Source organism: Delphinapterus leucas, chromosome 11 (assembly GCF_059928025.1).
Source record: "Delphinapterus leucas isolate spDelLeu-1000000601 "Yukka" chromosome 11, BTC_Dleu_Yukka2, whole genome shotgun sequence".
Taxonomy (NCBI): Eukaryota; Metazoa; Chordata; class Mammalia; order Artiodactyla; family Monodontidae; genus Delphinapterus; species Delphinapterus leucas.
Genome location: NC_143139.1, coordinates 51,244,148 through 51,259,430, shown reverse-complemented (window position 1 = coordinate 51,259,430; position 15,283 = coordinate 51,244,148). Strand labels below are relative to the sequence as shown.

General features: G+C 41.1%; 1 pseudogene; it reads right to left on the bottom strand.

The window, feature by feature from the left end:
• Positions 1–12,195: 12,195 nt before the first annotated feature.
• On the bottom strand, positions 12,196–13,630 carry LOC111173785 (hsc70-interacting protein pseudogene; annotated as a pseudogene).
• Between the last annotated feature and the right edge of the window lie 1,653 nt (positions 13,631–15,283).

Below are 15,283 nucleotides of genomic sequence, written 5' to 3'. Positions count from 1 at the left end.
AGCAGATGTAAGCTATTACATATAGAATGGATAAACAACAAGGTCCTACTGTATAGCACAGAGAATTACATTCAATATCCTATGATAAATCATAATGGAAAAGAACATTAAAAAAAGACTATGTAGGGACTTCGCTGGTGGTCCAGTGGTTATGACTCCACGCTGCCAGTGCAGGGGGTGTGGGTTCGATCTCTGGTTGGGGAACTGAGATCCTGCATGCTGCACGGCACGGCCAAAAAGAAAGAATGTGTGTGTATATATATACATATATATGTATTAGTGAATCACTTTGCTGTACAGCAGTTATTAACACAACATTGTAAATCAAATACAGTTCAATAAAAAACAAATTTAAAAAGGAAGAGGTAAAAATATATGTAACAGCTCTAATACTTTCTTCACTTACCCCAAAAGATAGCTTTATATACACCTGGAGTACACACACAGCCCCAGGAGACTTCAGGTAAAGGGGAGAGATAACAGGATCTGAAATGTCTTTAGTGTCAGAGAGGAGAGTTTGGACTCAAGAGAAATTTCAAATCTAAGCAGGGGACTGGATGACTGATCAGATGTAAGGGTTAAGAAAAGAGAGGAATCTGGACAGTGACGCTAATGAGTAAGGAGGAACAAGTGTGAGCAGGGGTGAGGGTTTCCAGACATACTGAGTTTGGTTTTGAAGATGCTGAGTTTAATGTGCCTTTAGGACATCTTGGTGGAAATGTCTGCTACGGCATTTGGAAATACAGTTAGGAGGTTAAGCCAAAAATTTGTTGACTATTAAGTCATATTATAAATGAATAATACTAGTCATATATTGAATTACTTTTAATAAAAATGTACATAATGGCTTTATTTGGTGAGGTGCAGTATGATTCACTTGTATTTTATTGTGTTTTTAGATTCTACATACAGTTAACATCCTTTGCTGCTTACCTATGTATATGTTTACTTATATAACAGTAAGGCCTTTACTATTTGGCAAATTGATTGAGCCCTTCCTTCATCCTTCCCTCCACCATATGTATTATGAATCTTCATCCTTTGGTCACTTTGTCGATTTATGTAGAATCACAACAACGGAGGCCAGCTCTTGAAACGAAGGCCAATAATACAGGGTATGAAATAATTGTTGTTACTCTTATGAAGTTACCACAGAAGAGGAGGAGGGGGAGGAAGAAGACAAAGAAGGAAGAGGAGAGAATATTAATATACCTAAAAAATAATTTAGAAGTTGAAGTAGGGACTTCCCTGGTGGCACAGTGGTTGAGAGTCCGCCTGCCGATGCGGGGGACGCGGGTTCGTGCCCCGGTCCGGGAGGATCCCACATGCCGCGGAGTGGCTGGGCCCGTGAGCCATGGCCGCTGAGCCTGCGCGTCCGGAGCCTGTGCTCCGCAACGGGAGAGGCCACAACAGTGAGAGGCCCGCGTACCGCAAAAAAAAAAAAAAAAAGTTGAAGTAGGAGGGAGTGAAGGCAGCCTGAGAAGATGTACACCATTTGGCAAGATAAAATAAGTAGGAGAAATGAGGCAAGAGGAAATAAAAGTTAGACAGTAAAACGGATCCAGGAGTGAGCTTAGGACAAAGGCGTACAGGGACTTTTTCACACTTGGGAGAGATGGACTGCATACTTAGCTCTAAGCTCTGCTCCAGCACCTCAAAGAGGAAACCATGGCTGGTTATGAGTCCCACAGACCATAAACACAGAAACTAAATAGTTGCTCAGGGGAAGTTAAACTATACAAGGAATTCACATTAGGACTTGATCAAGACATGTAGGTCTGTGGGCATCCCTTCAAGCTGATAGTCTTTAAAATATCTCTTCCACATTTATTTACAGAGGAGCTGCATGAATAAAAGGTTTCTATGTGGGCTTCCCTGGTGGCACAGTGGTTGAGAGTCCACCTGCCGATGCAGGGGACACGGGTTCGTGCCCCGGTCTGGGAAGATCCCACATGCCGCGGAGCGGCTGGGCCCGTGAGCCATGGCTGCTGAGCCTGTGCGTCTGGAGCCTGTGCTCCGCAACGGGAGGGGCCACAGCAGTGAGAGGCCTGCGTACCGCAAAAAAAACCCACAAAACTCTTCAGCTAAATCCAGCCAAACTACTCAGAGGGAAGATTATTGGGCATACTGTTACTTGATCACACCCCTTGAAATTCTTAACACCTCTGCAAGTAGCTTCTCAAAGTATTCCCTTCAATCATATACAGTACTCCTCCTAAAAGGAGTTTCTTTGTTTTTGTTTTTTGATGCTTTTTATTTCATTTGGCAGTGCCATGCGGGATCTTAGTTCCCTGACCAAGGATTGAACCCACACCCTCTGCAGTGGAAGCGTGGAGTCTTAACCACTGGACCGCCAGGGAAGTCCCAAAGAAGTTTTATTAACTAGATTTTTTTTCTCATCTCATTCCATGTCCAGTGAGCCTAATGACACAACCTGAGCTTGATACACTAGGCATAGCCCCAGATGAGCCAGGCCTTATACCAACTACAACTGAGAGCAGAGAGCAATGTCTCCTGTGGGTTCTCGTAATGAGGTCAGAGTGTCACGTAATACAAAATGCTCTCAGTAATACAGACAGAGTAACAACAGATAGGCCTGTTTCTTTCCATATTCTTCAAGAAGGCACAGATCACCACAATAAGGTACAGTTTAATGAAAACTTTTCTACCAAAGTAGGAGAGAGGAAGGGGCTATTGGAGGAGAGCAATTTTTAAATTGGGTAAATGAGAAACATGGCCCTTTCAGGAGAATTTCCTGAGGCAATGAAAAAGAAAAACAGAAAAGGAAAGAAAACAAATGCCCATCCAAAGACAGGAGTTTCATCATCATAATTTTAGGCAGTTTATGCAAGTGGTGCAAATATACAAGTTTAATAAGCATATTGAATAAATGTCCTCCATGTGGCTCAACATAAAGAAACAGAAACCATATATAGGAAACTGACATCATAAAACAAAGTATTCAGGTGTTCAGTAAGATTTTTTAAAATTCTAATGTAAACTCCAAATGTAAATTGATTTTGCACCTGTTTACTGGTTTATTATCAGTGAGAGTATAAAAATTACAAATGAGGGCTTCCCTGGTGGCACAGTGGTTGAGAGTCCACCTGCCGATGCAGGGGACACGGGTTCGTGCCCCGGTCCGGGAGGATCCCACATGCCGCGGAGTGGCTGGGCCCGTAAGCCATGGCTGCTGAGCCTGCGGGTCCGGAGCCTGTGCTCCCCAATGGGAGAGCGGGAGAGGCCACAACAGTGAGAGGGCCGCGTACCGCAAAAAAAAAAAAAGAAAATTACAAATGAAAAATAATTTGCATTAAGCATTGGCATTATGGGATTGTTCCTTGGTAACATATTTCCCTTCCTAATCATGATTGGCTTGCACAACTGTTGAAATTACCTGGTATGTTTTGAAAATTCAAACGAAGAAGAGCTACTCTGAGATGACAAATAATCTAAAAAATCCACAGGAGAATCATTGAAAGTTGGTTCACTGCAGGGTCAATCCTTAGCTTCCTGCTCCAGTGGACAGGACACTGGACAGTCCAGCCTTGAGCATGGTCTTGAGGCTGGATCTGGGGCCATGGGTGGGAGAAAAGAGCAAGAGGAGAGCAGAGAGCCTTAATCAACTGTAATCCAGGGGAAGGACCAGCTAGGAAATTTGAGGGGCTCAGAGCAAAATGAAAATGTGGGGTCTCTTGTTCAAAAAGTATTAAGACTATCAAGATGGTGACAACAGGGCACTGAACCAAGCCTGGGATCCTTCTTTGTGCGGGGCCCCATGCAACTGCACAATTCACACATCCAGGAGCAAGGTCTTAGGTCCATGGACAAGGAGGTTTAGATAAAATGCAGAACATCAGCCCCTCCTTAGACACTGGCCAAATGAGCTCTTCCATTTCCTGTCCTTCTCTTGACTCCAGAACCCAAGCCTCGAGAACGAAGGACTCAGTAGTTATCAAATCAAAGTCAGTGACCATTTACTGAATTTCTCCTGTATTAATATCACAAACACAAAAACAGGAAAGAAATTAGAGGGCAAATTAAGGGACAAATATTTATTGCTTTGTGCTTCAGTCCAGTCAAGTTCTTTGAACTTCAGTTCCTGCTTGAGAAAGAGTTTGTAGCTTTAAGTTTACAGCTCATGAGGGAAAGATATATTTCAGAATTCTGTGAATAATCCATTTTAACCAAAAAGATAATCTCGGGTTTTTCCAATTTATAACGAGTGGTCTTTATTAGGAGACAGAAAGGCAGAAACCTGGCTGGAGTTGGGATCTTAAGCCTTGTGATAGAAATTAAGCTCATCTCCACCCATGGAAGCTTGATTCAATGAAGAGCCTTTATGACACTCTCCAGAAACTCCAAAGACAAATGTCCCCAAAGTCCAAATTAGTCTTGCCTCACTTCAAGGAAACACCCAAAAACTAAAAAGCAAATCTGTCATTTTTTTTCCTACTCTGTAAAGATCAATATTTATTCAGAGTTTGCATTTGAGCCTAAAGCATAACACACTTTGGAAAGAAGCAAATGTTGCCTCTGCAGAAGCCAGCCAGCCACGGGCACCTAGTCCACTGGGCACCTCGTTGAATAATGAATCCCTGGCTAGTGTCACAAGAGCCAAACCCCCAGTATCCTACTGGAGTTTTTTTTGTTTTGTTTTGTTTTGTTTTTGCGTTACGCGGGCCTCTCACTGTTGTGGCCTCTCCCGCTGCGGAGCACAGGCTCCGGACGCACAGGCTCAGCGGCCATGGCTCATGGGCCGAGCCGCTCCGCGGCATGTGGGATCTTCCCGGACCGGGGCACGAACCCGTGTCCCCTGCATCGGCAGGCGGACTCTCAACCACTGCGCCACCAGGGAAGCCCCCTACTGGAGTTTTAAAGCTGCTTTGCTTTTTAGTCATTTGTATCTTCTGCCCTGGCGTATTTGGATTGCGTACTACCTTGTTTCTAAACCAAAACCAGACTGAGAAGGCAGCTTCAGAGTAACCAGCCGAGGTGAGCCTTAAGGCTGCAGCCATCCTGGCTCCACATTTAAGCCACCCTTGAAATGAGGATGTGAGCACAGGTTACTCCATGACAACTTGTCTCGATATAGGTGGCTAAAAATGTACTAAAGGAAATTACTGCAGCGTTTTCGCCTTTAGAAGAAAAAAATGACCCTTAAAACAGACCATCAGGTTGAAATATAAGCAAGTCGTAGCTTCCTTGGCTTTGCCGAGTGTCCACACTTTTATGCGCGTGCCAACCGGAGACGGACATTCCACGGAGGGGTATTACTGAGAGTTCTGGCAGAATGGGGTAATAGAAGAACTAACAGGGTGTCTTTCTGGTAAATGAACATTAGCCCAAGACAGAAATAGTATGCCAAAGTTTTCAGGGGACCTTTCCGTGGAAGTTTTGGTTCACAGCATCTCTGTGAGGGGGTTATTAGTTCAAAGGCGAAACTGAGGCTAAGGTTTGCTGAAGATTTAGAAGCAATAATAATAATCCTAGTTGTGGGGAATTACAAAATCGTGTCCTGGAGGACACTGGTTGCTTGAGATGTTTGTAGGAGTTACATGAAAACAGGATTCTGGGGTCAAATAAGTCTAAGAGATGGGGAGTGACACTAAATTAGGGAGTTGTCTCTACAATAGCCCTGCTCAGAGCTTGTACTGCTGAGCCTCGTACATCTCTGAGAGGGGATTAAATGCAGCATTCCGCAAGCTTATTTGATCAGAGAACTTTTTCCCCTAAAGCATTTTCCAGGAATAAAATTCCACACAGCACACTTCGGGGAGCAAAGCCATGAAGTTTCTGGAGGCAGGTCTTTACCACACCCTTTTTTCCTTCAGAAGTTTTTATGTTATCCTATCTGTTTGAAGGTAATCCAAGGAAAACTGAAATTTGTAGCTCGCAATACAAATAACTTTCAATTTAAATTGTGAATTAGTTGGTTTTAGGTAATTTGCTTATTTTCTCCCTATGTATTCCAGAATAAATTGATCTGTTATATTCTAGTTTTACTCATTTAAAGGAGTACTAGAAAACACTTTCATTGCTGTAACTACTTTTAAACTTTCTTTTTTTATTGGAGTATAGTTGCTTTACAATACTGTGTTAGTTTCTACTGTACAGCAAAGTGAATCAGCTATACGTATACATATATCCCCTCTTTTTTGGATTTCCTTCTCTTTAGGTCACCACAGAGCACTGAGTAGATTTCTCTGTGCTATACAGTAGGTTCTCATTAGTTATCTATTTTATACATAGTATCAATAGTGTATATATGTCAATCCCAATCTCCCAATTCGTCCCACCCCTCCCCTTTCCCCATTGGTATCCATACGTTTGTTCTGTACGTCTGTGTCTCTATTTCTGTTTTGTAAATAAGATTGTCTACACCAATTTTTTCACATTCCACATATATGCGTTGATATACGATATTTGTTTTTCTCTTTCTGACTTACTTCACTCTGTATGACAGTGTCTAGGTCCATCCATGTCTCTACAAATGACCCAGTTTCGTTCCTTTTTATGGCTAATATTCCACTGTATATATGTACATATACATGTACTTGTGTACATATGTACATACACATGTACTTGTGTACATATACATGTACTTGTGTACATATGTACATATACATGTACATATGTACATATACATGTAGTTATGTACATATGTATATATAGATTTAAGTTTACAATTCATGGAACTAATTTCATCAGCAAAAGGATAAATGGATACTTATCATGAATTACTTTTCTAAGTATTTAAGTAACATCCAACATTTAGGGAGCCCACGTGAGTTACCTAGCTAAAGCACTTTAAGTCAGCTGCCTTTGGACTGTGTTTATGGTGATTCATCAATTCCTGATCTACACATTGCTTTTTTTTTTTTTTAATAGATCTTTACTGGAGTATAATTGCTTCACAATCCTGTGTTAGCATACATATATCCCCATATACCCTTCCTCTTGAGCCTCTCTCCCACCCTCCCTATCCCACCCCTCTAGGTGGTCACAAAGCACCGAGCTGATCTCCCCGTGCTATGCTGCTGCTACCCACTAGCTAGCTATTTTACATTTGGTAATATATATCTGTTGATGCTACTCTCACTTCGCCCCAGCTGCCCCCTCCCCACACCGTGTCTGCAAGTCCATTCTCTATATCTGCGTCTTTATTCCTGCCCTGCCACTAGGTTCGCCAGTACCATTTTTTCTTTTTTTTAGATTCCATATATATGTGTTAGCATACGGTATTTGTTTTTCTCTTTCTGACTTACTTTACTCTGTACGACAGACTTTAGGTCCATCCACCTCACTACAAATAACTCAATTTCATTTCTTTTTATGGCTGAGTAGTCAAAACTACAATGAGGTATCACCTCACACCGGTCAGAATGGCCACCATCAAAAAATCTAGAAACAATAAATGCTGGAGAGGGTGTGGAGAAAAGGGAACCCTCTTGCACTGTTGGTGGGAATGTAAATTGATACAGCCACTATGGAGAACAGTACGGAGGTTCCTTAAAAAACTAAAAATAGAACTACCGTACAACCCAGCAATCCCACTACTGGGCATATAGCCAGAGAAAACCATAATTCAAAAGAGACATGTACCACAATGTTCATTGCAGCACATCGCTTCTTAAAAACTAGTCAACTTTAAATCAGAGATGGAGGTGGTGGGAAGAGAACAAAAGGTCGCCATCTAAAGACTAACAGAGAGACAGACTGGGGATAAAGAGCTCCAACTCTGCCACTCTCTAGCTAGGCTTCTTACCCAAGACCCCAACTATGCTACATCTTAAGCTAGATGTTGCCCTATGCATTCCCCTCTCTGGGCCCTTTCTTTATTCTTAAAGGGCCCTCAAGCCCAAAGTGGTCTGAATGCATCAAGCACTCTGATAAAGAGATCGAGAAGCTACCATTTCCTTCATTTTGCTACCAATTCAGTGCTGTTCTTGGGCGCTCACGTCCTTAAATTTAGGTCTCTCCTAACAGCGATTAATCATCCATGGGGACAAGACAGGATCCTAGGCTAGTGCCAGGGCTTTTGCAGGATAATAAAGAAAAATACCTAACTTCAGCCTTTATAGTTCTTTACATACATTAATTTAGGTGAGCTAGAGTCAGTTTATACCAGTTCCCGAGGGAGTGTCAATTGTTAAATTTTTAAGAAATTTATGAGCCAGTTGTTAAACCCAGCCCATTATTAAAAATTAAATTATATAAATACAATTAAGTAAATTATTTAAAAAACAAGGTTATTTAACAAATACTTAAAACTAATGTCTTCCTAACTTATTTTACTGCATTTTACTATTGTCTACATTCTTGGGCTTAGGTGTCTATTGTACCTGTATTAGAGGGAATATTACATCATGGTGTGTTACTGTGCCTCTCTTCCATCTCTACCTTCAGTGATGCTACTTTGATACCTTAAAATTGTTCACGGAGGGAGTACTTATACCACAGAAATTGGCAAATATTACAGATTGAGAGAGCTGGTTGTTAAACTGTTACTGTTTAATCCTCACACAAACCTTATGAGTTATGTGCACTTATTATTCCAATTATACAGATGACACGCCTAGAGCCACACAGCTAGTTAGTGGCGGAGCCAGTATTCGAACACAGGTGGTCTGGTTCCAGAATCTCGCTCTCCCGATGGTTACAAGCAGTAACAGTGGTTTGGACACAACATAAAAGAAAGTATATCAAGCAACGGCAGATATGTAATTTCATTCCAGATGGAAAGAAAAACATATCCACTCTAAAGGAAAGTCAGTCAAATAAAGCTACTAGAAATTCAATGGTTGAAAATTAATGACTAAATGAGTAAATGAATGCATTGCATTCATAATAAAGGCTTACCCCAAAGGAAATGGAAAACTCTTTGCCTCCTACATCCAAGACTATGTTTACGATCTCCAGATATGCTGTGTTTCAGCTTTTACTCCTGCTCCATTCAGCTACTATTTTTAGCAAATTGTATTAGTTTCCTGCAGCTGCTGTAACAAACTACCAAAGCAACAGAAATTTATTCTCACAGTTCTGGAGGCCAGAAGTCCAAAACCAGTTTCAGTGAGCTGAAGCCGGATGTCATCAGAGCCTCACTCCTTCTGGAAGATCTAGGGGAGAAGCTGTTCTCTGCCTCTTCCAGCTTCTGGTAGCTGTCAGCATTCCTTGGCTTGTGGCCCCTTATCTCTCTGCTCTGTGTTCACATGGCCTTCTCCTCTGTGTGTCTGTGTGCAATCTCCCTCTGCCTCTGTCCTCTTACAACAATACTTGTGATGGCATTTAGGATACACCCAGATATTCCAGGAGGAGCCCCTCCTTTCAAGACCATTAACTTAATCACATCTTTTGTCATATAAGGTAATATTCACAGGTTCCAGGAATTACAATGTGGATATATCTTTGGAATCACCATTCAGCCCACTACAGCAATCATCATTAATGACCACAGACCTACTCTATGCTGAGAGTTAACGGTTACACAGAGCTACAGGCAGGAGTGCTGTCCCCTAGAACCCTATAGCCTGTAAAGGGAGACAGAACTCATAGGAAAAAGTCAATCACAGGGAACATAAAGTGGTACAGCTGATGTGAAAACAGTTTGGTAGTTTCTTAAAAAGTTAGACATAGACTTGATCATACGATGCAGCAATTCCACTCTTACGTACACGCCCGAGAGAAATGGAAACACAGGCTTGTTCAAGGACTTACACATGAATGTCCATAGCAGCCTTATTCATAACGGCCCCAAAGTGTAAACAGCCCAAATGTCCATCAACTGGCAAGTGACAAACACAATGTGGTGTGTCCAAACAACAGAACACCACTCAGCAATCAAAAGAAATGAAAAACTGATACATGCTACAACATGGATGAGCTTCGTGCTAATTGAAAGAAGCCAAACACAAAAGACCAACTTTGCATGATTCCATTTATATGAAATATCCAGAAAAGGCAAATCTATAAGAGATGGAAGGCAGATGACTGGTTGCTCTGGGCCTGGAGGGTAGGAAACAGGGGTCAACTTCCAATGGACATGAAGGATTTTATTGGGGTAACAGAACTGTTGCAAAACTAGATTTTGGTGATGGTTGCCAAATTCAGTAAACTTACCAAAAACAAAACAACAACAATAAAAACATTGAATTGTACAGTTAAAATGGGTCACTTTCATGGTATGCAAATTATACTTCAATAAAATTATTTGTTTAAAGTGAATATAGCACAAGGCCACATACAGTAAAGGTAAAGTGAGTGATGGAAAGGTTGAGAAAAGGATATGAGTGTGGAATATGTGTGTGTGTATGTGCTGTATGTGTTATCTTGGGCTGGCAGACAAGCACAGATGAACCCAACCAGAGGTGCAATGGGAAAGATCAGGTTCAGGTCTGGCCTCATGGCCCACAGTGTCATTCTTTCCTCTGCCCATTTCTTGACCTCCTGCTTGCTCACCCTTCTCAGGCTGCCTGGAGACCCAGTGGTCTGTGGCCCAGTGGGCTTCCTGAGCCTAGCTTGACCCAAAGGCAAGTGTCAGCAAAGCATGTCACCCCTCTCCACTCCCACATACCCAGCTCTCCATCAGGCTGGCTGGGGCCTCCTTCATCAGAGAGGGGACTCTGGGAGTGAAGACCTGCTTAGCCTGCAATGGTCTAGCCCTAGCCTTCCAAAGCACAATGATAACACTTTTCCATGCCCCCTTAGATCCGTCCCACATTACTTCCTATGGGTTTTCTCACAGGGAGATTGACAGGAAGCTGTGGGCTGGTTGTTTACCTCTGATATACTATTAATACTGTTGAAAACGTTTCTTAAAATGATGGCTTTCCATGTATTTAGGGATCAATCAGGCACCCTAACCTAATCTTGGATTAACCATCACACACCAGGGGTACACATAAATGACAGAAAATAAATAAAAATGAATGAATTCTATTTTTGAGAGTTTGAAACCTTCCAACTTAACAGGAAACAGAATGGAAATGGGAATGATATCCTCTTGTTCTTTCAAACATCTCTGTGTCTTAGGGTCTTACAGAAAGCAGATTCAAAATAGATGCTTATTGGACTGATTAGTTCAAAAGAAACAATAACAACGTTCCCTTTTTCTAAAATTCCAGACTCGATTTTGGAACCAGCCAACTCCCCTTTGGAAATCCAACAGAAAAAAAAGTAATTCATTGAAAAAATAATAATAGGTTCCTTCAGGAGACAACTCCTCTGAGAGGAGGCATGTATCTTGCTCCAGCTGGTACTTCCACATGTATGTGATTTCTTAAATCATTCAAGACATAATGACAAAAATGCCATTGACCTTTTCCTTTCTGCTAAGGTAACAAGAAAATGGCCTTGGAGATAAACTCTAGAAATTTTTCTCTCATACGACTATTAGTGTTCTTTTTTTTTCATCTCTGAAAGACCTAGGACAGACTTTAGAAATTAGATACATTCTGTCAAATTGCAGTCTAACAAGATTACACGTTAGTCTTGGGTCTCAAGTCACATGTTATAAAGATGTGAAGGTCATCATTTGGAAGAAATACAGTTTGTAATATGTACTCTGATAATAATCTCCCTGGGGCCCCAAAATATGATGGTAACTACTTCATAGGGTTGGTGAGTGGATGATGCAATGTGCAGGGATTGGCACACAATGTAGTACCCAATCAATGACTGTGGTAACAGTGGTTATCACCCTTTAAATATAAATAAAAAGAAGAGGAAAGGTAAATCGCCAATAATCATTTGAAAGGTAAATGCAGATTTAAACCAAAATTAGATACCACTTTCCAGCCACTCCAGAATAGTACTAAGAGTTAGAAAAATTGTGAAGCAATGGGAAAGCCCATCCACTGCTAGTAGGAATATAAATTAATACAACCAAATTGGAAAGGACTTCTACATTATCTTGTAAAGTTGAACATACACATCCTCAATGACCCAGAAATGCCACTCCTAGGTACATACCCTACAGAGATTTTGTGTATAACGCCTCAGCGATCATGAGTAAGAATGTTTGTAGCAGTGTCATTTATCATACCAAAGAGTTAGAAACAATCCTACTGTCCACTGAGCTTAGATAAATAAACAGTGGTATATATACACAAGAGAATAGTATATAGCAGTAAAAGCAAATGAACTGTAGTTGCTGAATTCACATTTAATTTTACTTTATTTTTTAAAATTGTTTAAAGTTTTTAATTTCTAGTAGGAAAACATTATCTGAATGAATACCCTAATGGCAAACCACTGTAAAATATTTCAGCTGCATTTGGGGCAGTGGGGTAGGGATTATCCTCAAGGCACCCCAGCTTTCTTCATGAGAAGGTCAGAGGTACACGGTTTGTATTACTGCGACATCCATTAGGTGATCTAAGTTGCTTTACCTTCAGCAGGGGCTTTATTTGTCAGAGGGCATTATGCTTGACCTCCAAATTTGGCCGACAACTTACTGATGAGATTCATAACCTTTGGGTTGCTCTGATATGTTGACGTATTTGCTGGGTTCTGAGCCACATCCTGGAAGGCCACCATAACTTCTGGATCCCGCATGGCTGCAAGAGCCTCTGGATCACTAAGAATTTCCTTGAGCCCAGGCATTCCTGCCATTCCAGGCATGCCCCCTCCCATTCCAGGCATTCCTCCAGGAAAATTACCAGGATTCCACCAAGAAACCACCTGGAAAGGAGCCATACTGAGCTCCTGACTGTCGTCTGGCTTCTTCCTCCCTCTGGGCTCTCTCGTGTTCTTCCCGAGCCTTCTTGACCCTTTCTGTTCTTTCTTTGATCTCCCTCCCCCTTCACGTTTTCGCTCATACTTTCTCCGACGTTCAGCAATTTTCTGGGCCCTTGGTTGAACTTCTTTCATAATTGCAGTATCTTCATCATAATCCAGCTTACAGGCAAGGGCAAGATCACGAGCAGCTTCTTCCCAATGGCCCAAAAGTCTGTGCGCTTTCCCTCGCCATTTGTATGGCTGAGCTGAATCAGGATTTATTTCAATAGCTCTGTCACAGTCTCGGATGGCAGCATTTGGTGTCTGTAATTTGATGAAGACGCTGGCTCTCTTGGCATACAGAATGGCCAAACGAGGATTTAGCTTGATGGCATCTGTGAACAAGTCATGGCTCTCTGCAGTTCACCATCATTTAGGGCATCAACGGCAGCCACTTTTTTATCATTTGCCTAATCCATCATCTCCTCAGTTATCTCTACATTTTCATTTCCCATTTCTGGAGGGGTATCAGTGTCTGGTTCATTCACACCTTCATTGTCAATTTCTAGATCACTTTCCTCACTTGATGGTTCATCTGTCTTTATGTTTTCCTCCACCTTCTTACTATCTGTTTTTTCTTCCTTGGTATTTGCTTCCAATTTAGTTTTATGAGTAGCAGGTGGTATTTTACCCCCCATGCTCACCACCCACTCCCTCAGGAAGCACATTTCCTCGGTGTGCAGAACACTCGGGTCCTGCTTGCACATTTTCACGAAGGCTCGAGGCTCGCTCACTTTGTGCGGGTCCACTGTCCGGAGGCGGCGGGAGGCAGCGGGTGCGGCAGAGGCTGCGGCCAGATTCCAGCAATCAAACATTTTAGAAACACAATGTTGAACTGCAGTATGACTCCATTTTCAAAACAGACAAACCTAAACAATATGCCATTGGGGACACACAAAAAAGCAATGGTTTCTCTGTGAAGATGTTGAGGAATGGGGCTGGGAGGCATTCACTGGGACATTAGGATTTCAAAAGAACTGACGATGTCCTATTTCTTAAACTGGGCAGTGGGTTCAAGAGTATTTTTTTTTCTCTAAATATATTCTCTTGTGTGCACAAATTATTCCTAATAAACATGAAAATAAACCTTAATATTCACTACAAAAAATCAGTAAGGAATGTGATCAGGTGATCCCCCAAATAAATCAATGACTAATAAGCTGATTTTTAAATCTTCAAACTTACTAGTAGTCAAATAGTTGTAAAATTTTTTAACATAAAATTTTAAAATGAGTAGTGTTCTTCAGCACTCAGGTTAACGAAGGTATTTTTAAAATAATACTTAATGCCTGTGTTAATGCAATGAGACGGACATAGTTATACTCTGCTGGAAGCGTAAATCAGCACAAGTTTTCTAAAAAGCTGTTTGATGACATGTATCAGAAAGCCTTAAAAGTTGTTCCTTTGATTCAGTAATTCCATGAAATCTCAGAAAATCACAAGAGATTGATTCAAAGATTTAGACTCTATATAGCATTGTACACAAGTAGCCAAAAATGCAAAAACATTTATACATTCATGCAACAAATATTTATTGAGCACCTACTATGTGCCAAGTAGTGTCTGGGGCACCTGCAATACATTGGTGAACAAAATTGACAAAAATCTCTACCCTCATGGAATTTACATTACAGTGGGAGGAGTAGATAATAAATGGTAAACTTAGTAAATAAAGTATAATAGTACATGAGAAAATAATAGACGCTGTGAAAAAAAAAAAAGACAAAGCAGAGCAAGATAAGAGCAATCAGGAGTGGCTGGAGGCAAGACAAAAAGGAACAGTTTGCTTCATTAAGAAGATGACGCCTGAGCACAAGATTCTAAGGAGGTGAGAAATCTGGGTAGTGGGTCTTTGGGCATTCCAGGCAGAGGGAACGGCTAGTGCAAAGGCTCAGGGGCACAGCTTGTCTGACAATTAGAAAAACAGTAGGGAGTCCAGTGGGGCTGGTGTGGCCTGGGCAAGGAGAAGAATAGGAGATGAAGCCAGAGAGGTAAGAGTTGGGGGCAACCTTGAAGGGCCTCAAAGGCCATCATAAGGATGTAAGCTTTTACTCTTAGCAAAATGGGGAGCTCTTGCAATGTTTGGAGCAGAGAGCTATGAAGTGACTTATATTTTTAAAAGTTCAAACAACAGATCAATGACTAAATAAATTAAAGTAAGTCTTTGCTTGTTCAGAGTAGGAGCTCAGAAAATATTTGGAGAACAAATGTATATACTAAAATATTACACAACCATTAAAGATTATAACTGCAATGAATATTCAGGGACATGGAAAAATTCTTATCATGCATATTAAATGAAAAAAATATGGTTAAAAAATTATGGCTCCAATTTTGAATAGATAGGTAGGTATGTAGATAATTGATAGATAATGGAAAGAGAAATAGATTTTTTTTAAAGAACTATAGGGAGATACCATCTAATACAAAATGGTTTTAAGTAAATGGTGAAATTACAGGCGTTTTTATAGTATTTGTTGTATTTGGGGTATTTCTGGATTTTTTT